Genomic DNA, 22,638 nt, shown 5'->3' with positions numbered 1-22,638 from the left:
CTGTTCTGAGTTGACGAGATGAGGGTAAGGTTGGTACAGTTTGCTTCTGCATCCTTTGATAAGGAAAGGGGGAAAGAATCTGCTGGGGCTCCTGCTCCTTATTACTATCCCTGTTGGAAGCTCGATTGCATATAGATATTGAACAAGAAAAAGATTAGCTTGCCTGTAATGGTTCTATGCTTGAAATGCCCACTTAACTGTCTGGAGGCTTATATCTGCACAATTGCTGCCTGGGCAAGGCATCAGAAGTTGCTGCCTGTGCCTATTGAACTGGACATCATCTGGAGTCTGTGTTTTTAAAAGAGGAGGAAAGGGAGAAATCAAATGCAAAATTGTAGAAGGATTTAAAAAAAGAAAGTGTTGGAGTGAATCTGATAAAGATTAATTTTTAACATGCAAAATTGCTTTGCATTTCTAGTTTGAAATTGCACCCAGTTTGGATCTTTATTTAAAGAGCATTTTCTTCAAACCAAAAATCTGTAGCAAAATTACAGACAACAGTATATGGAGTTCAGGAGGGCATAATGCTAGTAAGAAGTTTTGGGGTAAAATTGGAGGTTTAGCCTCTTTTGCAAATGTAAAGTTGTTCACACCCTTATCTTAATTAATAAACTGCTTTAAAAATGTATTCACCAAAGCTATTGCAGTTTATGTAGTCTTGTATTTTTAATGAGCTTGTTACACTGCTTATTGTAGATTTTTTTTTATGACTACAAGTATGGCATTTTTGACATTTAGTGCTTTGTGTATGCTGTTAAAATGCAGTACAGAATGATTGCCAAACTTCAAGAAAGCACTGAGATGCATTAAAAACATTGCATTATTGAATTTCATAGTTTGTGGATAGCTGAATTTCCCAAGCACAGACACAACTGTTAAAAGTAGAAATGCCTTGGGGGGAAAGGTACAACTTAAATGTTTAGGTTAACCAGGTTAAATTGTTCCACCTTTTTTTTTCCCCCAAAGGTGCGTATTTTTACAATGTTTTTAAAAGTACAGCATTATACTGTTGACAGTGTAATAGCTTAGCATCTGCTGGCCTTAAATTATTTTTTTTCCTTTTTTTTCCTTTCAATCTAAAATCTGTATATATCTTAAGTGAAAAAGGCAAACCCACCTCTGTTGTGAGATTGTGTTACTTAATCTTATAAGATGTGCTACTAAATGTTTAATCTCTGGCATAACCATTTTTTGATTTGAACAAGATATTTTTAACATGGCATGAAACTGTATTTAAGTATTTGGCAAAGAAAACTGGCTAAAGGTCTTTAAGGTTACTGAAAATGTTACCGGCACTGATTGTTTCAAAATTTATTGTGTAGTAGATATATTTAAAGAAAACAGATTTTAAAAAATATTATGTTCATTTCACGTGGAGAAAATTTGCAGGAGTTTTAAAAAAAAAACTTCCAAATTGCATGATTGGGGTCTTCCATTTATCCACTGCAGCGTGTGATTTTATTTCCTCCCATTAAAGCGTGCAGGCAAAAAATTGCAAACTGACAAGTGCAGAAGTGGAAAACTCTGGCCCATATCTATTTGCACTGCTACAATTTATTGAAGGTGGTTGGGGGAGAAGGAGGTGGAATAATCAATCAGTGTACAATTATCTTTGATATTCTATGAAATACTCGCTGTGAGACGAGTAGCTCATAATGCAGTTGCAGATAGTTTTAAATGCCATCACAGTTTTATGCTGAAATAAATTTCAAAGCTGCAAAAGATTTTTTAAATTATTCATTCTCAGAATGTGGGCATTGCTGGTATTTATTGCCCATTCCTAGTTATCCTTGAGAAGGTGGTGATGGGCCGCTGCCTTGAACTGTTGCCGTCTGTGTGGTGAAGGTGCTCCCACAATGCTGTTAGGTAGGGAGTTCCAATGTTTTGACCTAGCAACAATGAAGGAACGGCGATTATATGTTCAAGTTATGTGTGACTTGGAGGGGAAGTAGGGGGTAATGGTGTTCCAATGCACGTGCTGCCCATGTCCTTTGTGGGCGGTAGAGATTGGGAAGTGCTGCCAAAGAAGCCATGGTGAGCTGCAGTGCATCAGTAGATAGTACACATTGTAGCCACGATCCAACAGTACATTGCTTGTCTGGTAACATCCAGTCTTGGATGAACAGTTACTAAACATAGGGAAAATCAAAGCCAGCGTCTTCAGACCCTGCTACAAGCTCCATACCCTCACCATTGACTCCTTTCCCATCCCATCCCTGGCCACTGTCTCAGGCTATAACAGACTGTTCACAACTTCAGCATCCTGTTCAACCCTGAGCTGAGCTTCCAACTCCATATCCTCTCCGTCGTATTACCTCTGTAATGTCGCCTGACTCTGTCCTTGCCTCAGCCTATCTGCTGCTGAACCCCTCGTTTATGCGCTCGTCACTTCTAGACTCAATTATTCCAATGTTTTCCTCTACAGATTCTCATTCTGCACTCTGAATAAACATCAGCTCATCCAAAATCAGCTTTCAGTTTCTTATCCCACACCAAGTCAACTTCACCCATCACACCTGTCCTCGCTGACCTACATTAGCTCCCATTCACCCAACTCCTCAGATTTCAAATTCTCATTTTTGTGTTTAAATCTCTCCATGGGCCCACTCCTATCTCTGTAACCTCCTCCAGCCCTACAACCTCCCGCCACCCAAACTCTTTGTTCCTCTGACTTCCTGTGCGTTTCCCCTCCTTTTGCCCCTTCATCGGTGACTGGGACCTAGGTAGCAGAAGGCACAATCTATGGGATTCTTTCCCTAAATCCCTCCACCTCTATCTTCCTTTAACATCCTTCTTCAAACAAACCTCTTTTGGATCAAACTTTTGGTCACCCCTCCTAACGTCTCCCCTCTTGGCACAGTGACCCTTTTTCTTGCATCTCTGGAGTCAGTGAAGTACTGGTTTTTATGGCAGGGAGTATAGAATATAAAAGTGGAGATGTAATGGTGAATCTGTACAAAACTTTCGATTATAGTTGAAATACTGTGCAGTTTTGGGCTCCACACTATAGGAAGCATGATCAGGCAATAGAGAGGTCTGTGTCCATGGAGAGACTGCATACTGCATGCCGCAAGGTCTCCTCTGTCAGTGTCACTTTGGCTGTAATTGCGTGCAGTTGACCTAGAATTAAACATAGTGCACCTTCCTGATTGCCTAGTTGAGATTAACATACTTAGTGAGAATTGTGAGCAAGAATTCAGCTTCAGTTACACTGCCTTACAACAATATAAAAAATATATTGGGTGAGGAAGAAGCCTTTATACTTGATGTTTGGTATGGTAGCTACTTCAATAAGGACTGTGTTACGGTTAATGAGGAACATTCCTTATGCGAGCTGTTTCTCTGGCAACAGTTTACGTGTGCATTCTGCATTTCCAAAAGGCTGCTTTGATTGTAAATTGCAGCAATGAGACTGGATAGCCTAATAGTAACACATTCTCATGTACATTTGAACAAAATATGTTTCTAGCTAACTGGACTGATTGTTGTACTTTATAGAAACCTGTAGTAAGATCAGGCCATAACTCCAAAATTAAACTAGTGTATAAAACTGCTTGAAATTACCAATTTTCTGTGTATTATTCCAGTGAATTTATGAAGCAAGTTCTTCTAGAAGAGAGGTGTATAAATGTAGTAATTTAAACATTTCCTTTCTTGACTTAATTTAGATTAACAAGTCTAACTCATTGTATGGAAAGCTGAATTTGTTCTTTTGCACATTTTAACTGCTGTTAACTATTCCAAATGAATAATGTATCTGAGACTGAGATGCTGATTTTTTTTTTTTGCATGCATGCTTATCCAAATATATTTCTTTCTGACTCATTGTGTTCTGGAACATTCTGGTTTTGTTACAAATGTAAATTATATTTTTTTAAAGAAATTAATGTTTTGCATTTTATTATGTATTACTTTTGTTAAAATTTTCAAATCTCAAATCTCAAATTTATCATCTCCCAAAACAGTGTATTGGACTTCCATACTAAAAGCTTCTGTGACACTTGGATGTCAGAGGTTCCTTCTGATTTTTTTTTTCTCCCCAAACTTTGGTTACTTGCAGCAGGTGGCATAGTTTTTGTGTGCAAATTTTAAAAAATATATATATTTTTTCTTCCTTTCTCCATCATGTACCAGTCCACGACAACAAGTTGAAGTTAGACAATTTGGCTCTCCACAGAGCCATGGCAGTCACTAGAGAATAGTGATTAGTAATCCATGGGATTAAAGGGACAATGGCAGCATGGATACAAAATTGGCTAAGGGACAGAAAGCAGAGTAGTGGTGAATAGTTGTTTTTCAAACTGGAGTGAAGTATACAGTGGTGGTCCCTGGGTGGGGGGGGGTGGGTGTCAGTATTAGGATCACTGATCTTTTTGATATATATTAATGACCTGGACTTGGGTATAGAGGGTATAATTTCAAAATTTGCAGATGACACGAAACTTGAAAATGTAGTAAACAATGTGGGGGATAGTAACAGACGTCAGGAGGACATAGACAGACTGGTGAAATGGACACACACATGGCAGATGAAATTTAATGCAGAGAAGTGTGAAATGATACATTTTGGTAGGGAGACGCAATATAAACTAAATGGTACAATTTTCAAAGGGGTACAGGAACAGAGAGACCTGGGGATGCACATACACAAATCTTTGAAGGTGGCAGGACAAGCTGAGACAGCTGTTTAAAAAGAAGCATATGGGATCCTGGGCTTTATTAATGGAGGCATAGAGTACAAAAGCAGGGAAGTTATGCTAAACCCTTATAAAACACTGGTTAGGCCTCAGCTGGAGTATTGTGTTCAATTCTGGGCACCACACTTTAGGAAGGATGTCAAGACCTTAGAGAGGGTGCAGAAGAGATTTACTAGAAAGGTACCAGGGATGAGGAACTTCAGTTATGTGGTGAGATTGGAGAAGCTGGGGTTGTTCTCTTTAGAACAGAGAAGGGGAGATTTGATAAGAGATGTTCAAAATCATGAATGGTTTTGGTGGAGTAAATAAGGAGAAACCGTTTCTAGTGGCAGCAAGGTCGGTAACCAGAGGACACAGATTTAAGGTAATTGGCAAAAAAGTCAGAGATGACATGAGGAAATATTTTTTTATTGGTGAGCTGTAATGATCTGGAATGCATTGCCTGCAAGGGAGGTGAAAGCAGATTCAATAGTAACTTTCAAAAGGGAATTGGATAAATACTTGAAAGGAAAAAAAATTACAGGGCTATGGGGAAAGAGCAGGGGAATGGGACTAATTGGATAGCTCTTTCAAAGAGCAGGCATGATGGGCCAAATGGCTTCCTGTGCTGTACCTACTATGAATATGCAATAACAGCCTGGATGTGACTAGGCAACCAGATTTATTTTTTAAACTGTTTCCCTCAGAACACAATTGCTGTGTGTACAGGACCCTGTGTCAGCACATCCCATGACATAACATGTTGGGTGGACTAAATGTTTGCTCCATTTGGTTGGCACACAGCCTACACCAAATTTAAATTATTCTCAATGTTATGTATTTGGCTGAGGAGTTGTAGAGAGGATTTTGAAAACCATTTGGTTTGTTTTGGTTCTTGACACAAAATAACTTTTAGGCGTACATGTATTTAAAAATGTATTTAAAAAAGCTACAAATAAAGTTTAAATACTGAGGGTTAAGAATGTAACTGACTTATTTCTCCCTTGCCCAACAGCACCACATTCTATTTTTTTAACAAAACTAATTTTTTCCTTGACTTTTCTTACCAGTAACTTGTTAGAATTGTTTTTTAGACAAGAGTCCTTTCAGTAGTCTTACAATGATTTATCTGAAAAAAGATTTGAAATTTCTATTTCCTGAAGCTTCATTGTATTGAATAAGTGTAGGAGGCTAGTGTGATCAGTCTAGTCAGTAGATAATGTGAGTTCAGAAAGTCCCATTTTAGGGAGCTCTGGAATTAAAGAATATAATGTTTTAATTCCTTAAAATTGCATTTTACTTTGTGTGCTGTGTTGATTCTAGGATGAAATTGGATCTTTGGCAAAATTTCTTTGTTCTTCTACATGATGAGATTTGAAGTGATGCATCTTTACAGGTCAGTAATATCCTTTGCTTTCCATTGAGTGAGAGCTGCAGGCACGCATTCCTTTTTATCTAAAATTGCTTTGTATGTTGAAGAAAGATGTACTGCATATACTCACATAAGATGAGATGTATTTCTATATTTGGAATTAAAGTGATGGGGAGGTTATCATGGGTCAGTAATTGGTTGGGAGGTAGGAGACAGAGTAAAGGGTACATTCTCTGGCAGGATGTGACCAAGTGCTGATCCCCAGGAATATGTATTGGGGCCTCAGCTTTTCACCATTTTTTATTAATGACTTGAATGAGGGAATAGAGAATTGTATATCCATGTTTGCAGGTGACACTAAGTTGGGAGGTGCAGTAAATTGTGTAGATGGAACCATGGAGTTGCAAAGGGATGTGGGCAAAACTATGGCAGATTGAGTTCAATGTGGAGAAGTGTAAGGTCATCCACTACAAAAGATCAATTGGAATTTTTTTTTTAATGGTGAGACTCTGAGCTGTGGAGGAGCAAAGGGATCTGGATGTCCATGTGGACAAATCATTTAAAAGCTAGTGCACTGCTACAGAAAGTACTCAAAAAGGCTAATGGAATGGTGGCCTTTATCTTGAGGGGTGGAATTCAAAAATGAGGAAGTGATGCTTCAGTTGTACAGAGCCTTGGTCAGACCCCATCTGAGGTAAAGCATTCAGTTTTGGGACTGAACCTTTCGTACAGTGCAACAGTGACTACACTTCAAAAGTACTTAATTGGCTGTAAAGCGCTTTGGGGCGTTCTGAGGCCTTGAAAGGCGCTATATAAATGCAAGTTCTTTCTTTTAAATGAATATTTATTTATACTGATGCATAAATTAGAGAATCAGAGCTTCTGGAAGAACTATTTGTTCTTTCCTGTCTTGAACCTTTCCTCAAATTTTGCCTTGGCTTCTCACCTGGCTCTCTAGATTCCATGGAGAGGATACAGCACAGATTCACCAGAAAGATACCAAGGTTTAAAGGGTTAAATTTTAAGGACTGGCTGTATAAACTTGACTTGTATTCCCTTGAGTTTAGATGGTTGAGTGGCACTCTAATTGAGGTGTTTAAAATGACAAGTATTCAATTGGGTAGATATAGAGACATTATTTTCTCTGGGGGAATCTGGAACAAGAGGGCAAAATCTTAACATTAGATCTGGGCCATTTAGGAGTGAAATCAGGAAGCACATTTTCGCACAAAGGGTAGTCAAAATCTGGAACATTCTTTCCCCAAAAAGGCTGTGGATGTTGAATCAATTAAAAAATTTCAAGACTTAGATTGATAGATTTTTGTTGGGTAAGGGTATCAATGGATATGGATCAAAGACGGGTAAATGAAGTGGAGGTACATATCAGCCATGTTGTAATTGAATGGCGGAACAGGCTCGAGGGGCTGAATGGCCTAATCCTGTTTGTTTCTGTGGGTAGTATCTATACTACAGAAATTTCTTAATTTTAAATCAATGACGGGAGTTGGGTGGGTGGTTTGCTTTTTAAATCTGGTTCTGGTCAATGTAACTGACATAAGCAGGCCATTGTCACTACAACAATGCAGAAAAGAGCAATGACACTTATTGGAACAGAGAAAGAGACAGTAATTGGCTATATCAGGGCAGCAGCGTAAAAGGACTCAAGTTTAGGGATGTGAAGACATATTTAGGGCTGATGTCAAGAAATATTTCTTTATACAGAGGCTAATTAACAGCTGGAATTGATTTCCAGGAAGTGTTATATAGGCCAGGATACAGAAGCAGCTAGATGCTGTAAATTCTGAAAGGAAGAGAAATATCAGCTGAAGGTCCTTCTTCATCTGAACCTATTTTGACTGTGCTGGAGGACCAGAGTAATAGATGATAGGAACGCACCCAGCATTGTGATATTTAAATGGAAACTCCCTGTCTTGACTTCAATGTAGGCTGCTTTTGCTGATAAAGCTCCTTTCTCTGTTGTGCTGGGCTGTTGCTAATTTAATCAGAAGTTAAATATCATTGCCTTGGAACAGCAGAGATGTTCATATCTCTGTTTAAAAAGCAACTCTCTCTCCCAACCCTGACTGTAGTCAAGACCCCACTGCTGATTTTGAATCTGAAGCAGTCCAAGAAGAAAGTTACAGAAAGAGATTTAATGCCAGCAGCAGGAGCTTTACTGAAGTGAGGAGGGAGAGTTACTATTTAAATACCTCAGTTCTGGAGGAGTGGAATTTTGTTTCTTTCAGCTGTTGCTCCACTCCTTTAATACTTCTCAATTAGAGAATAATGGCCCAGAGTTCAAGCCCCAGGGCCAAGGTTTGTCATAATATGACCATTGCAGTTGGATTGATATTTGTTTTTCAGTTCTTTGCTGGGCCACTAGCAGTTCCTTGAAAATGGGGCAAACAACGAAGAAAGTCAGAGACTATGTTCTTAATCAGCTGTTGCTTTGGTGCTCCAGGACTGTGATACTTAAATAGCATTTCGTCTTTCTAGCTTCAGTGCACACTTCTGCTGATTTGATAGGTAGGTACAGAGAGATTATTTAAAATCAGCAGTAGGAGACTGAAGTTGGGGGTGGGGGGAGAGTTGCTGGAGGAGACAAGTGGAGCAACAACTCATAGGAATACCAATTAAAATGAGAAAGAATGGAGACAAAAAATACTTGTGGAGGCTAACCAACATGTTGGTGAAAGTTTTGGTGAATACGAGCTTTACAATGTTGCCTTTCATCTTAAATGATAGTCATAGGGTTTTTTTTTATTTTGTTTCCGAGGTGTCTGCATATATGGTACTTGATCAAAGTTGCTGTAAAGTGTTCGACAAATATTGTTTGCAGTAGCGTTTAATTTTTTTCATGAAACTGAAGTTTGCTTATATATTCAGATAGCAAAACTTGCTGTTTGAGTAACTAAACTGTGAGCCTGTGTCCTGTTAATGTGTTGCAATGTGTTGTTGTACCAATACTCTTTTTTAAAAATTTAATTGCGACTAATCTTTTGTAGGTATATAATTAAAGATTAGATTGTTGTATTATTAGTCTCCAATACTTTGTCATTGTAATTTTTTAAACTGCATGCACAAGATCTAAACCTCCAAGTATTCATTATAGTATTTACTTCACACTAAATTGAATTACATAAATTCTAATGGTCGAGTGGTTGGGGAATATAATGTTGCTCTGCAGACCTATTACGCAAACAGTGGACAAAATTACTCTGGATCATATCAGTAATTCTTGATTTTATATATAGAATTAATGTTCGATTAAGTAGTGTATTAGCTGCTATAAAGTGTAAATCTTAGAAATCGTGATCAGTACTTCACTGCATGGCTAAGTGTACTTGTCAGGCTTGGCACTTAGCGTGCTATGTTGATCTGGATGTTGAAAGATATAATGCTTCTTGACTATTTAAAAGTTATACATGAAAACTTGGTAAGGTGACCTTTTCTGTCAGCTCATGGTTCATCTTTATGCCAAGGAAACTTTAATAATTCCAAACTGCTATTCGTTCTAATTATACAACCTTTAGGCATTATATCGAAGAATATAATTATGCCACATCATAACTTCACATCCTCAGTTGTTAGTACCTGTTGTATAAAAGCTGTTGTTTAAAATGTATAACTTTTTCAGTCCACCTGTTCATTGGATATGCTAGGTAACTACAATAGAGTCTTCACAGGCAGCATTAATGGCAGCAAAACATACTGCAAAAACTTCGCCATTCGTTCTCCTTTGTAGTCCAAATGCCGCTCACTTTTTGTGCTCAGAAAGCTGAAGGTTTCAGTTGTGAAGAATGGAACAGGAAATAAGAGTACTATAATTTCATTTCCTTTGTCTTTAAAGTTGATACTTTGATCCTAATATGCATCAGCTTGGAGAATTGCTCTAACTTGCTTCCATTCTTACCTATCCGATCATAGCCAGAGCATCTTTTCCTGCCTGCACACCATTACCTTCATGTCATCCAAGGATCTATCTTGGACCCCTTTTCCTTATCTACATACTGCACCTTGCAGACAACATCTGCAGACATGGGGTCAGCTTTCACATGTATGTCGACATTAACCCAGCTCTGCACCACCTCTCGACCCCTCCGCTGCCTCTGTGCTGTTAGACTGCTTGTCCAATATCGAGACGTCGATGAACTCTAATTTCCTCCAGTTAAACATTGGGAAGACTGAAGCCATTGTCTTTGACCCCTTGCCACGAACTCCGTTCCCTCACCACTGATTCCATACCCTTCCCCTGCCAGTGTCTCGAGCTGAACCAAACTATTCACATTCTGGGCGTACCATTTGACCCTATACAAAGGCAAGTTGTTATATATAGAGGTATCGAATCCGGTGTTCATCTATGCGTGAAGAAGAGCAACCTTCTATACAGGTGGAATAAATGTATTTAACAATTTTGTATGCAGTATTAATCCTGTGTTAGAAATATGCCTGTATTCTGTAGTTAAAAATTAAAGCAATTTGAGTGGAGTATGGGCGTGGTAGTTTCTTTGTGTGGCATATGTAGTCGGTCTCCACCCAGAATGCTTAGGAACAATCATCATAGAGCTAATTATATTATTATTTGCTGTTTGTCAAAGAGGGTGGCATGTGAGTGCAGTCTGATTACTAGAATGTCTGCTCCATTCAGTAGGTTTGTTTGGTTCAAATTTATTGGGTGGTCATTGCATGATTATTTTTGTAGGATAGCTCTGCAGCACCAGCATGTTATGGCTTGTACCAATGATCCATAATTCTTAAAGACTGCCATGATGAAGGGGATAGAGTGGTTACAGATCCAAATCCAGAGTGGCATTATCCAAAGAGGAGTCATATAAATTTGCAGGAAAAAGTAGCAAGCCTGAGGATTGGGAGCAGTTTAGAATTCAGCAAAAAAGGAACAATCGATTGATTAAGAGGGGAAAAATGGAGTATAAGAGTAAACTTGCAAGGAACACAAAAGCAGACTGTAAAAGCCTCTACAAGTATGTAAAAAGAAAAAGATTAGTGAAGACTAGTGTAGGTCCCTTACAGTCAGAAACGGGAGAATTTATAACTGGGAACAAGAAAATGGCAGAGCAATTAAAACAAATACTTTGGTTCTGTCTTCACGGAAGAGGACACAAATAACTTCCCAGAAATGCCAGGGAACCAAGGGACTAGTGAAAAGGAGGAATTAAAGGAAATTAGTATTAGTAAAAAAAAAGTAGTGCTGGAGAAATTACTGGGACTGAAAGCCAATAAATCCCCAGGGCCTGATAATCTGCATCCCAGAGTACTAAAAGAGGTAGCCATGGAAATAGTGGATGCATTGGTTGTCATCTTCCAAAATTCTATAGATTATGGAACAGTTCCTGCAGATTGGAGGATGGAAAATGTAACCCCACTATTTAAAAAAGGAGGGAGAGAAAACAAGGAACTACAGACCGGTTAGCCCAACATCAGTAGTAGGGAAAATGCTAGAGTCTATTATAAAGGATGTGATAAGAGGACACTTAGGAAATATCAACAGGATTAGACAAAGACAACATGGATTTATGAAAGGGAAATCGTGTTTGACAAACCTGGGGTTTTTTGAGGATGTAACTGGTAGAAGAGATAAGGGAGAACCAGTGGATGTGGTTTATTTGGATTTTCAGAGGGCCTTTGATAAAGTCCCATGTAAGAGGTTAGTGTGCAAAATTAAAGCACATGGGATTGGTGGTAATATACTGGCATGGATTGAAAATTGGTTAACAGACAGGAAACAGAGAGTAGGAATAAATGGCTCTTTTTCGGGGTGGCAGGCAGAGACTAGTGGGGTACCGCAGGGATCAGTGCTTCACTTATATATCAATGATTTGGATAAGGGAACCAAATGTAATATTTCCAAGTTTGCTGATGACACAAAACTAGATGGGATCGTGAGTTGTGAGGAGGATGCAAAGAAGCTTCAAGGCGACTTAGACAAGTTGAGTGAGTGGGCCAATACATGACAGATGCAGTATAATGTGGATAAATGTGACGTTATGCATTTTAGAAGGAAAAACAGAAAGGCAGTGTATTATTTAAATGGTGATAGATTGGGGAATGTTGATGTACAAAAGGACCTGGGTGTCCTTGTACACCAGTCACTGAAAGCAAACATGCAGGTGCAGCAAGTAATTAGGAAGGCAAATAGTATGTTGGCCTTCATTGCAAGAGGATTTGAGTACAGGAGCAAGGATGTCTTACTGCAGTTATACAGGGCCTTGGTGAGACCACACCTGGAGTATTGTGTGCAATTTTGGACTCCTTACCTAAGAGAGGATATACTTGCCATAGAGAGAGTGCAGCGAAGGTTCACCAGACTGATTCCTGGGATGGCAGAGCTGTCATATGAGGAGAGATTGGGTCAACTCAGCCTGTATTCAAGTTTAGAAGAATGATAGGGGGTCTCATTGAAACATATAAAATTCTGACAGGACTAGACAGACTGGAAGCAGCGAGGATGTTTCCCCTGGTTGGGGGGTCTAGAACGAGGGGTCACAGTCTCAGGATACGGGGTAGGACATTTAGGAATGAGATGAGAAATTTCTTCACTCAGAGGGTGGTGAACCTGTGGAATTCTCTACCACAGAAGGCTGTGGATGCCAAATCACTGAATATATTTAAGAAGGAGCTAGATTGATTTCTCGACACAAAAGGCATCATGGGGTATGGGGAGAGAGTGGGAATATGGTATTGAGAGAGAGGATCCGCCATGATCATATTGAATGGCGGAGCAGGCTCGAAGGGCCGAATGGCCTATTCCTGCTCCTATTTTCTATGTTTCTATTTTTTTTAATAGATGACAGTGATTGTTAAAGTCAGCAGATTTTTGATTTTGTTTTAAGTTGCACTGGTACATGGAATAAATTCTGTATTGCATGTACAATAAATAACATGAGTGAGCACATGTTATTATGCATGTTGTCATTGTACGTGAAATAATTGAAGTGGGTAAACTGATTGCTGCACATAATTTGCTTCCTGTGCAGTAAAAATGGCAATCTCGACAAAGAAGGATTTGTCTCCTCTGACTTGCTCCTGACTCTTCCTTTAATCCACTGGTTGTTAAACTTTTTCTACTCTCTTCTTACCCCCCCCGCCCTTCAAAAAAACACATTCTTCTTACCTCTTGCATCTCAATATCTAAAGATTCTGGTACCTGTTATTCTGATGAGCATCTAAGAGAAAGCAGTAAAATAAATCTCAAGTTCTTTGATTACTGAGTCAGGTATGAAGATGCTGCAAAGTTATCTATATATTTTACAATTGATTGAAATTTTCATTCTATTTTGTATTTAGAACTGAATTTTGAATGGAGTCCTTTGCTTAGTTGGGATGGATTAACTTGTTTGAAGTTGAAATATAATTGTTTTCAACGATGATGCAATCAGTGTCATTTTCTACAGCAAAGCAAGTTTAAAGTTTTGTCTTTATTCCCATCAGTGTAAAGAAAATGCTTGTCTCACAGATGTTTGGGATTCCTGCCAGGATGGATTTTGGTGATGACTAAAAGCCAGATGTCAGAAAATTACATTTTAGAAAGCACATTTGATCACAAGAGGTCAATCAGCTCCTCAGGAACAGTAGTGTGGAGATGGAATAACAACAGTATCAACATCAACAATTTGCATTTATTTAGTGCCTTTAAAGTAGAAAAGATCTCAAGTTGCTTCACAGAGGTATAATCAGACAAAATTAGAGGCCAAGTCAAAGGGAATATTAGGAGGGATGACCAAACGCTTGGTCAAAGATTTAGGTTTGGAGGGGGAGGTGGAGAGGTTGAGGGAGGGACTTTGAGTGTAAGGGTTGGATGGCTGAAAGCATAGCCACCAATGGCAGGGTGAAAGGAGGCAGTGATGCACAAGAGATCAGAGTCAGAGGAATGCAGACTGCTGGGAGAGTTTTGGAGCTGGAGGGGCAAGGCCATAGAGATTTAAACATGAGGATGAGAATTAAAAATTAGAGACATTGGGGGACTGGGAGCCAATGTAGGTCAGCAAGGACAAGTAATTGTTGAGCAGGGCTGGGTATGGGATAGGATAGGGCAGCAGAGTTTAGGAGGAGCTGAATTTATGGAGGGTTGAAGATGGGAAGCTGGCCACGAGAGCATTGGAATAGTCGAGCCTGGAGATGACAGGCATGGATGAAGGTTTTAGCGGCAGCTGAGACTATGGAAGTGGACAGTCTTTGTGATGGAGAGTACCTGGGGTCAAGGTTGCAAGCAGTCTGGTTGAACCTGAGACAGTGGCTGGAGAGAGGGATGGAATCGATGGCAAGAGTATTGAGTTTATGGTGGGGGCTGAAAATAATGGTGCTGCTCTTCCCAATGTTTAGTGGAGGAAATTTCACATTATCCAAGACTGGTTGTTGGACAAGCAGTCTCAGTAGAGAGGGCGAGAGAGGTGGTGGAGAGGTAAAGCTGGGTATGGTCAGTACACATGTGGAAGCTGATCCCACATCTTCAGATGATGTTGTCAGGGGGCAGCATGTAGATGAGAAAGAGGAGGGGGCCAAGCACAGATCCTTGAGACTCCAGAGGTAACTGTCTGGGGATGGTGAGAGGAACCATTGCTGGAGATGCTTTGGCTATGATTGGATAGATAAGAGTGGAATCAACCACTGCGCTGGACAATGGAGGAGAGGCATTGGAGGAAGATGCTGTTCTTAACTGTGTCAAAGGCTGCAGAAAGATTGAGTAGGATGAAGAGGGATAGTGCACCACAGTCACAGGATGTCATTTGTAACATTGATTAAGGTTGTTTTAGTACAAGGCAGGGACAGAGAGATTCAAACATGGAGTTGTGGGAAAGATGGGCATTGATTTTGGAAGTTCAAGGACTTCAGAATGGAAAAGGAAGTTTGAGATTGGCCAGTAGGTTGCAAAGACAAAGGGACTGAGGGAGCATTTTGATGCATAGAATCATGAATGGTGAGATGCTTTAGTTTTTCTAGTGTTTCTTCATGATGTGTATTTATGGGAGAGCTGTACCTTTTTTAAAAAATTGTTTTAACAACCAAGGGAATTATAGTTAGCAGTTTTATCATGCAAAATCAAAAGTTTAGTGCTCCTGTCCTGTAGTTCGTCCTGACTGATAATATCATTGAAATAGTCTGTCAGATGCAAGGATATTAAGGTTCTCGTCCCTCGGACTGTGATATAATGAATGTAGCGAAGGGAGCTAAAAGATTTCCTTTTCTGCCTGTTGCAGCTTGAAGCCTTAATTGTTCAGTGTTTTACCCCTAAAGCTACATAAAAGGAAAATGACAGTGGAAGTGCATGCAATGTGAGTAGAATGATAAATGATAGTGAAGAAAGAATATTCAGAAATTATGGTTAAAATGATAGAAGTTAGAAACAAGTATGGATAAAATTGAGATGATTCTTAAAGGACATCATTTTTATTTAAATGTATTGCACTTGCTTGCCTGTCTTTGGTGGAGGAGTGGGGGGTCAGTTTTCTTCAAGTTGCATTACACTCCCACTAGAATATAGCTGTATAGTGCTATGATCCCTGACTAGTTATGCTTTTGGCACTCTAATAAATGTCTTCATAATGTTTGTCCAGCTATAAAGTGTCCGTACGGCTTTATTTCAGTTTGTGCTAAAGTGGAAAAATTACTCCCTCCCACCCTACAACAACTCTTGGTTTGGGATGCCTACACTAATTGTGTGTTTTGAAAATCTGCAGTTTGAGTCTCATGAAAACCACTTTTTGGTCTTTGTTATATTAATTTGCAAAACTATACTCCAACTAAATCTTTTATAGTGTTTGTACAATGACAAATTTTGAGATGGGTATGAATTTTGTGCATTTATTAGCAGAGTAGGACATATAAAAAGAGTAGGGATAATTACTTGCATGACTTGAAAATTGTAACCATTTTTATGTATTGGGTAGACCAATGACTTGATCCATTTTTCTAATTAAGCTGTCATGATAGTGTGAGAAATTTACAGAATCATTTTTGTGGATGTAATGGAAATCAAGTTTGTTTTGAAAGCCACAAAACCGGTTGAGTTAATGAGCGCATAGTGGATGAACTAAGAATGCTGCGGGTAGAAATGAATTTGTAATTCTAGATCACATTAATTGATGCTGGTTTCTGTCCCAGGAGTAAATTAGTCTGTGGCAATTTGCCACTTGGATGCGGGAGAGAAAAAATAGTTTGTGTTACAACTGCTGAACCCTTGCTGTACTGATCTGACTGGTTTACTCTATAGTAGTTAGGTAATGACGCATAGGTTATGCAGGGAGAAACAACAATGTTGAGAAGGTTGATGCATAAACTCCCTTCTGTTTTTTTTGCTGGTGAAAGATACTAACTTTTGGGAGGGGAAGGGTGACTGGAATCAGATGAAGCGTCTAAGGAACTATAGAAAAATATGCAAATCGCCAGAATTAAGGCACTTTAATGCATATTGGAAGAAACACTAGGAACATAATATCTGATGTTGAAATAACTGGTAGAGAGAGGCTGAAAGAAATCTCCAAGTAATGATGTACTCAAGAATTACCATGTATAGGCATTCCAGAGCAGGAATCAAATAAGCAAATAGAATGTTGAGTTTTAGTGCCAAATTGCTGAAGCTCCACCGTAATATTATGTTCAGTTCTGGCTATCAAGAAGAGAAACAACCATGGCCTAGATGTGGCGCAGAGAAGGGTCAGAAAGGCTGAGTGATGGACAATGTTAAGAAAAACTAGGACTATTTATCCTTCAAGGAAGGTAAATGAGAGCGGACTTTATAGAAGTAAGTGGAAATAAGGACAAAATGGTAAAAGGTAAGTTCAGACCTGATGTCAGGAAGTATTTTGTCATGCAAAGTGTGATTAATACCTGGTCTTCCAGGTAATATAGTGGAGGCAAAAACTTTGGCATTGTTTGAGGCAGTTGAATGCTGTGATGGTGAGAACTGTAGATTCTATTTTGGAATGAGCTATTTGGGCCAAATAGCCCCATCTGTACTTATATTTGAGTCGCTCTTGAACAGAATTTGGTAGAGGGAATTCTTTACAGCCATCAAATTCATGGTTAAGATTTGTAGTAAAATTCCACAGGAACTGCAGGTTTGGTAAGTGGCTTGCTCACAAAGAAATTTTACCCTGAAATGATGGGCGCTTTTTATTTGTCGAAATGCAAATTTACAACCTCATTTCCAGCCCTAGTGTATTATGAGAAAATATAGCCCTGAAGCACTCCAGTACATATGATACTTTATAACTCTGGAATCTGGCATTTACTCTTGTAAAAATATTGTGGTTGCATTGCCATGGTCTCTGAAATATTTTCACTTCAGATCACTTGATAAGTATCTGAAAATACGGTGAACATAGCGCAGAAACTTCCGAATGCTTTCAGTATTTTCTAGGTTAAACGAAGAGTCTGTACATGTTAAATTTGAGCTAAGTGACAGTGCACATCACACATTCATTTTTTTCCGTTTCACGGCTTCAAATCGGCCTTATAACCCGGGTATTAAATCATTGAACTGACAGTGCTATGCAACCTCGTAAAATGCAAGAATCTCCAAAGCAAACAACGTAAGTGTAGGTGCAAATTAGAAGTAATTGAAACTCAATACCTTTTTTTAAAAATTAACTTTTGTTGAGGAACAAATGACTAAAGTTTACAATGCGGCTGCAAAATCTTCATGTAAATATGCGGTTGCATTGACTGTCCATCTGTACCTGTGTTATATGTCTGTTTCTGTTACCTGTGGGAGATCTAAACCAACTTTCAGGAAAAAATGTGATCAGTGTTGAGTCAGTCTAACTTCAGTTGAAAGGATTGATGTGCACCTAAACATGTATTGGTATCATCTGGTACGTATACTTTTAACTGCACCCCTAAATACTCCAAATGTTAACATAGGATATAACTTTGACATCTATCAAGTGAAATGGTCAGCTTAATATTTTGGTTTGTATTGTTGCATTTATGTACTTTATACATCCTGAGCCCTGAAAATGCTGACATTTTTAGTACTTCTAGTTGGAAGTCTGACTTTGTTCAGGAGTCATAGCTCTCAACCCATCCACACTATCAGGGTGTCAGAAGTTCCAGTAAAGAATACTGTTGCACTGACTGAACTTCTGAGAACTCTGACAAAAGCATTGCATTTTGGCAGTAAACTTACAACAGTAATTGTTCTGTTCCAAACAGTAGCACAATGCTTCAGATGGCCAGCAGCAAATAATTCAGTTATGCTCAGCCAAGTGGACTTGGCACAGTGCTGTAGTTTCTTACAATAAATATTTAGTGGTCATGGGTAAATGTAGAATTGAGGATATTACAGTATTCAAGTGCAGCAAAAGTGTTCATACATTATGCACAGCCTCTCTACTTTGTTTCTTAGCTTAAAAACAGGTTGTTTTAAGAAAGATACCGCCAAAATGGCTTCTGCAACTTTGTGCTGGGAAATTGTTGCTTTTTGGCTGTGCATGAACTATGTCAGAAAGAAGCCCTCTTGATCAGAATAGTTTGGGGAGAAGGAAGCTTCAAGAAGGGAAAAGAAATCTTGCAGAAATAGGATGGAAAATCTAAGTGCATCAGCCTAAAGGGACAAAATTCCTGTCTGCACATTTTCTGACTGGCTGACGGTGCCTTTGCCCTTGTTGTAGCCACTGCAGCAAAAGTGAGTTTAGGCCCTGGTGTCAGATGGGGAGGGGACAATTTATATCCAGGTTCCTGGCAATCTAGGGGAAGGCTGTTTTACCCACTTGTGTAGCAGCTTCAGTGCACTGACTTTGGAGTCTAAGGTGCTAAATATGGGGGGAGTGGGGGACAAGCTGTGGCCAGCAGTGGCCTCCCGGCTCCATAATAAGGTAAGTTTTTAAAAAAAACTTGCCTCTCGGGTGGCAACCTCCAGCAAACCCTTAAGGACTGCTGGCTTGGCTGTTAAGCGCGTGAAGAAACTGCCCACAGCATTCATGGCGTATGCTGCTGTCATTCGCAATTGAGTTTTGCGAAGGGAGCCTGAAACATCCAATAGGACCCCAATTTGCATTTGCAAAGAGCTTAATACCTGTTTTAGGCGCGCACACTGGACGCCTATGGAGAAGCCCTAACTAATATGGCGGGCGGTGCTTAATGAGTGTGTACACGCCACCCGTCATATCGGACCCATAGGCGCACATTTTACACCTGTAAAGCTGATGCAGTGTGATGCAATTTCTAGACCCGTGTTTTTAAAAAACAGTATGCTTTACTTTGGACCAAAATCGGAATTTTTGACTCTTTGCCGTACTATAGTTTCACTTTGTTTTTTAACATTAAAATTGGTTACATTAATACAACAGCAATTGTAAGCTCCAGTCCCTTCATAGGAAACCCAGAAGTGTATAAAAAGCTCCTTGAGGATGAAGTTTATTTTTATTGAATGTTGGCTCCCAACACCAGTGCTAGTCAGCAGCAAACGCTGTGCAAATGCTCCAGTACACAGGAACTCTAAGCTAACACTGCTAAAGGTAGTACTGTTGCTTCCTGCAACATAAACACAAGTGCCACTGACGTAGGGAGCAATAGCGGCAATTAAATATGGCTGCAGTTGGGCCGAGGGTCTGAAATGCTCCTGTTTACTTCTGTGCACGAAGTGATTTCATTGCTGTTCACCGGTACAGAGCTTTCCAAGCCACAATTATTAACTACTACTTGTCAGTAATTGTGAGATAAATGAACTGGTGCAAGGGCATTGCCACCTTGTCCTTGCATTCATAAGAACATAAGAAATAGGAGCAGGAGTAGGCCATACGGCCCCTCGAGCCTGCTCCGCCACAGCTCTGCAATATAAATGGGCTGTGAGTCTATATTTTACTTTTTGTATACTGGAAAAGTTTAAATTTTTGGGTAGCAAAACCTTTATTTAAAAAAAAGCCAGCATCAATATAGATTACCAGATTATAATTCAAAGAGCAGAAGACATCCCGATACAGCTCCTCTGCAGAGAAATTATTAGAGGTTGCAGGGAACCGCACTGACTTTTCAAGTCTGATATATTAGGCCTCAGGCTGCAAAACAGTATCCGCAGTAATTTTGAACTTGCAAGAATTGAAATTGGCAGGAAAAAGATTCACTCTTTTGTGCATTTTCATTCATATTTTTACATAAGTAGATTCTCTGAGACAGTCCTGTGCTGTTTTTGCATTAACAGACTTGTCTTATAAAAGAGGCAGCACTAATGATATTGGGTGGTTCTCAGTACCCCCAGAGATACTAGCCTCACCTTGACAGAGCTAGTCCACATATACATGCCAAGAATGTAATTTTAACACTGCTGGTTTATGTTGAACTTTCTTTGACATGGGGGAAGCCATTGCCAGAATCTTAGTCCCAGTTGTATCTTTTGAACAGCTGCTTTGATGTTGTTTCAGGTGCTCTAGTTCACAATATAATGCACCAGCAGACTTAAATGAATTATAGAACTGCTTACACTGGAAGCGATTCCAAAGTATAAGTTTGCTGTTGGTACCATAGTGACCTGAAGGCACATCCTATTGCATTTGCCCAATCAGTTTTTTTTTAGCCGTTGTCCATTTATGATGTTTAAATTCTCTTGATGTAAAAGGCTAACAGTGGAAAGATAGGTACAGTTTAAAGTGTTCTATAAGCACTTGGGCTTTCTCCACAATCTCTTCCTAGCAGTAATTTGTTTTTAGAAACTTCAGTAATTTGTTGTACTTTTTCTCCTGTGACACTTCTGCTATATTTAGTCATATCTTTCCATCATGGGTTTGCAAAAAAAAGAAACGATTTGCATGCTACACTGACCAATGAGTTGCTGGGTCAGTGTAAGAAGGTCCCAGATTCAATCCCTGGTCTGTGCCGAGTTAGCTGATCTTAATCGAGGCTGGGTAGAGTTGCTAGAATTAGCTGCATTGCCTCGGGATTTGGGGAGGGGGATCGAGCCTGAGTCCCCTTCCTGATTGCTGCCCAGTGACCCTTGCTGGAAATGTATTTGTATGAAAGTTGAGGTCAGGATTGAGTTTTGCAGTGTAACCTTCCACAGTTGAATTAGCAGTTACCTGTCACTGTTGAAGCTTTTATGTGAATAATGGTCATCGTACTAGAATATGCCCGTGGAGTTGTACTCCAGTCAAGAGTCAATAAATTGAGGAGAGGGGTGAGGGATGGAAAACTGGCAAGGGGAAAAAAAAATCTGCTTTGTTTGTCTATTACCTTTTCTTTTCCCAAGCACCAAAAATTTAATTGGGTGCAACTCTGAGCAAGCCAGAACCTCCCTCCCATTAAGCTGATAAAAATGATGCACTTCTGATAGATTTACTGATTGAGCTACACATTTTTTGGGGTAAGTCTGCCTTTTGTCTCGGTGCCCAAAACTGGATACTGTACTCGTGGCATGGCCTGATCAGAGGACTGTACAGTTTGACATCTTCTGACTTGTATTATATTGATTTAGCAGTATGGTTGATCACTCCATTTTGTTTGTTAATTACAAACAGTGCTTGACATGTTCAGTCACTTTTTGCCATTTTAGTACTATACATAGAGTATTAATGTCACCCATTTTTCTCCCAGTGTGGAGTACTTTAATGCAATCAACTCTTCAAATTGCTTCAGCGTACTTTATTGTAAATGTATACTACAACACCACTGCTGCAGTAAAACAGATTAAGCATCTACTTTGCAGTAGAATGGTGGACTGCCCTACTTGCCCTTTACTAAGCAAGATGTTTTTGGGTGGTTTTGGAGATGGATTCAGGGAGGAAAGGTTTAAAATACTAAACAAAGTCTGAATACAAATGCTAGCTACTGTATTGTAGAATCCACTTGGTTTAAATTTGACTTAATGCTTTGTAAAAGATTAATGCCTGTGTATCTTGGCTAATGCAGGTTACAGAATTTTTTTTTGCACGTGACAAATTAAGCGTTTCTTTGAGAATGTCTCGATGGATTTGATTTTACAGAAATGCAATGCTTTTAGCTACTATAGTGCTTCAGATAAATCCTTTGTACTCTTCTGTAGTCATAGGCTAGAGTTCCAACTTAAAGCAAATTTGTAATCAGCCCACTGACTCTGAAAATAATGGTTTAACCTTGTTCATGTTAAAACAAAACCCCTTTCTGTAAGTGAATTAACTACAGATGCTCACTTTTTGTAATCTAGAAGTCATTCACTGTGAGGATTGGAGAGTAATGAAGAACTGATCACACTTTATGGTGCTGTTACTCAATATGTGAGTGAAAGTGCACTAATGAAGCCTCGTTCATGCCAACATAGTTATACATTATTGTACTGACACTGCTCATTTTCTCAAATTTAAGTGCCATTGCATCTGTGCAAGTGCATAAACTATAAACTTTCCAGAGTTTGTTTTGAATTTGGGAAGAGAGGAACAGTTTTTAATTGTTTTATGAGCTTTCATGTATTGATATTTCAATTTTGGTACCAAGCCAATGCCAAAAATGTAGTATAAAGCAGCTGGCTTTGCATCAATAATGGAAATTCTAATGAACCAGACCACCTGGAAGAGGTGTTCTCCCATGATTGGTTGAAATATTGCATTGGTTTCATTTACACTGTTCCTAATTTACCCCACAGTACACCAGGTAGAATGCCCTTGA

The 22,638-nt window shown here is 39.2% G+C and overlaps 1 protein-coding gene across 3 annotated transcripts in view; it reads left to right on the top strand.

Annotated features, from left to right (window-relative positions):
- strbp (spermatid perinuclear RNA binding protein) overlaps positions 1-22,638 on the top strand; it is a 139,955-nt gene that overhangs the window by 3,783 nt on the left and 113,534 nt on the right. For 2 of the 3 annotated variants that reach the window (XM_067969684.1, XM_067969681.1), the window contains exon 2: positions 6,000-6,072. The exons of the other annotated variant lie outside the window; for it this stretch is intronic. The gene's annotated coding sequence lies outside the window, so the exon portion shown is untranslated. The remainder of the gene's footprint in view (positions 1-5,999; positions 6,073-22,638) is intronic. 3 annotated transcript variants of the gene reach the window in all.

This window comes from Heptranchias perlo, chromosome 31 (genome assembly GCF_035084215.1).
Source record: "Heptranchias perlo isolate sHepPer1 chromosome 31, sHepPer1.hap1, whole genome shotgun sequence".
Classification (NCBI taxonomy): Eukaryota; Metazoa; Chordata; class Chondrichthyes; order Hexanchiformes; family Hexanchidae; genus Heptranchias; species Heptranchias perlo.
The sequence above is the reverse complement of the archived record's forward strand: the minus strand, read 5'-3'. Positions and strand labels throughout refer to the sequence as shown.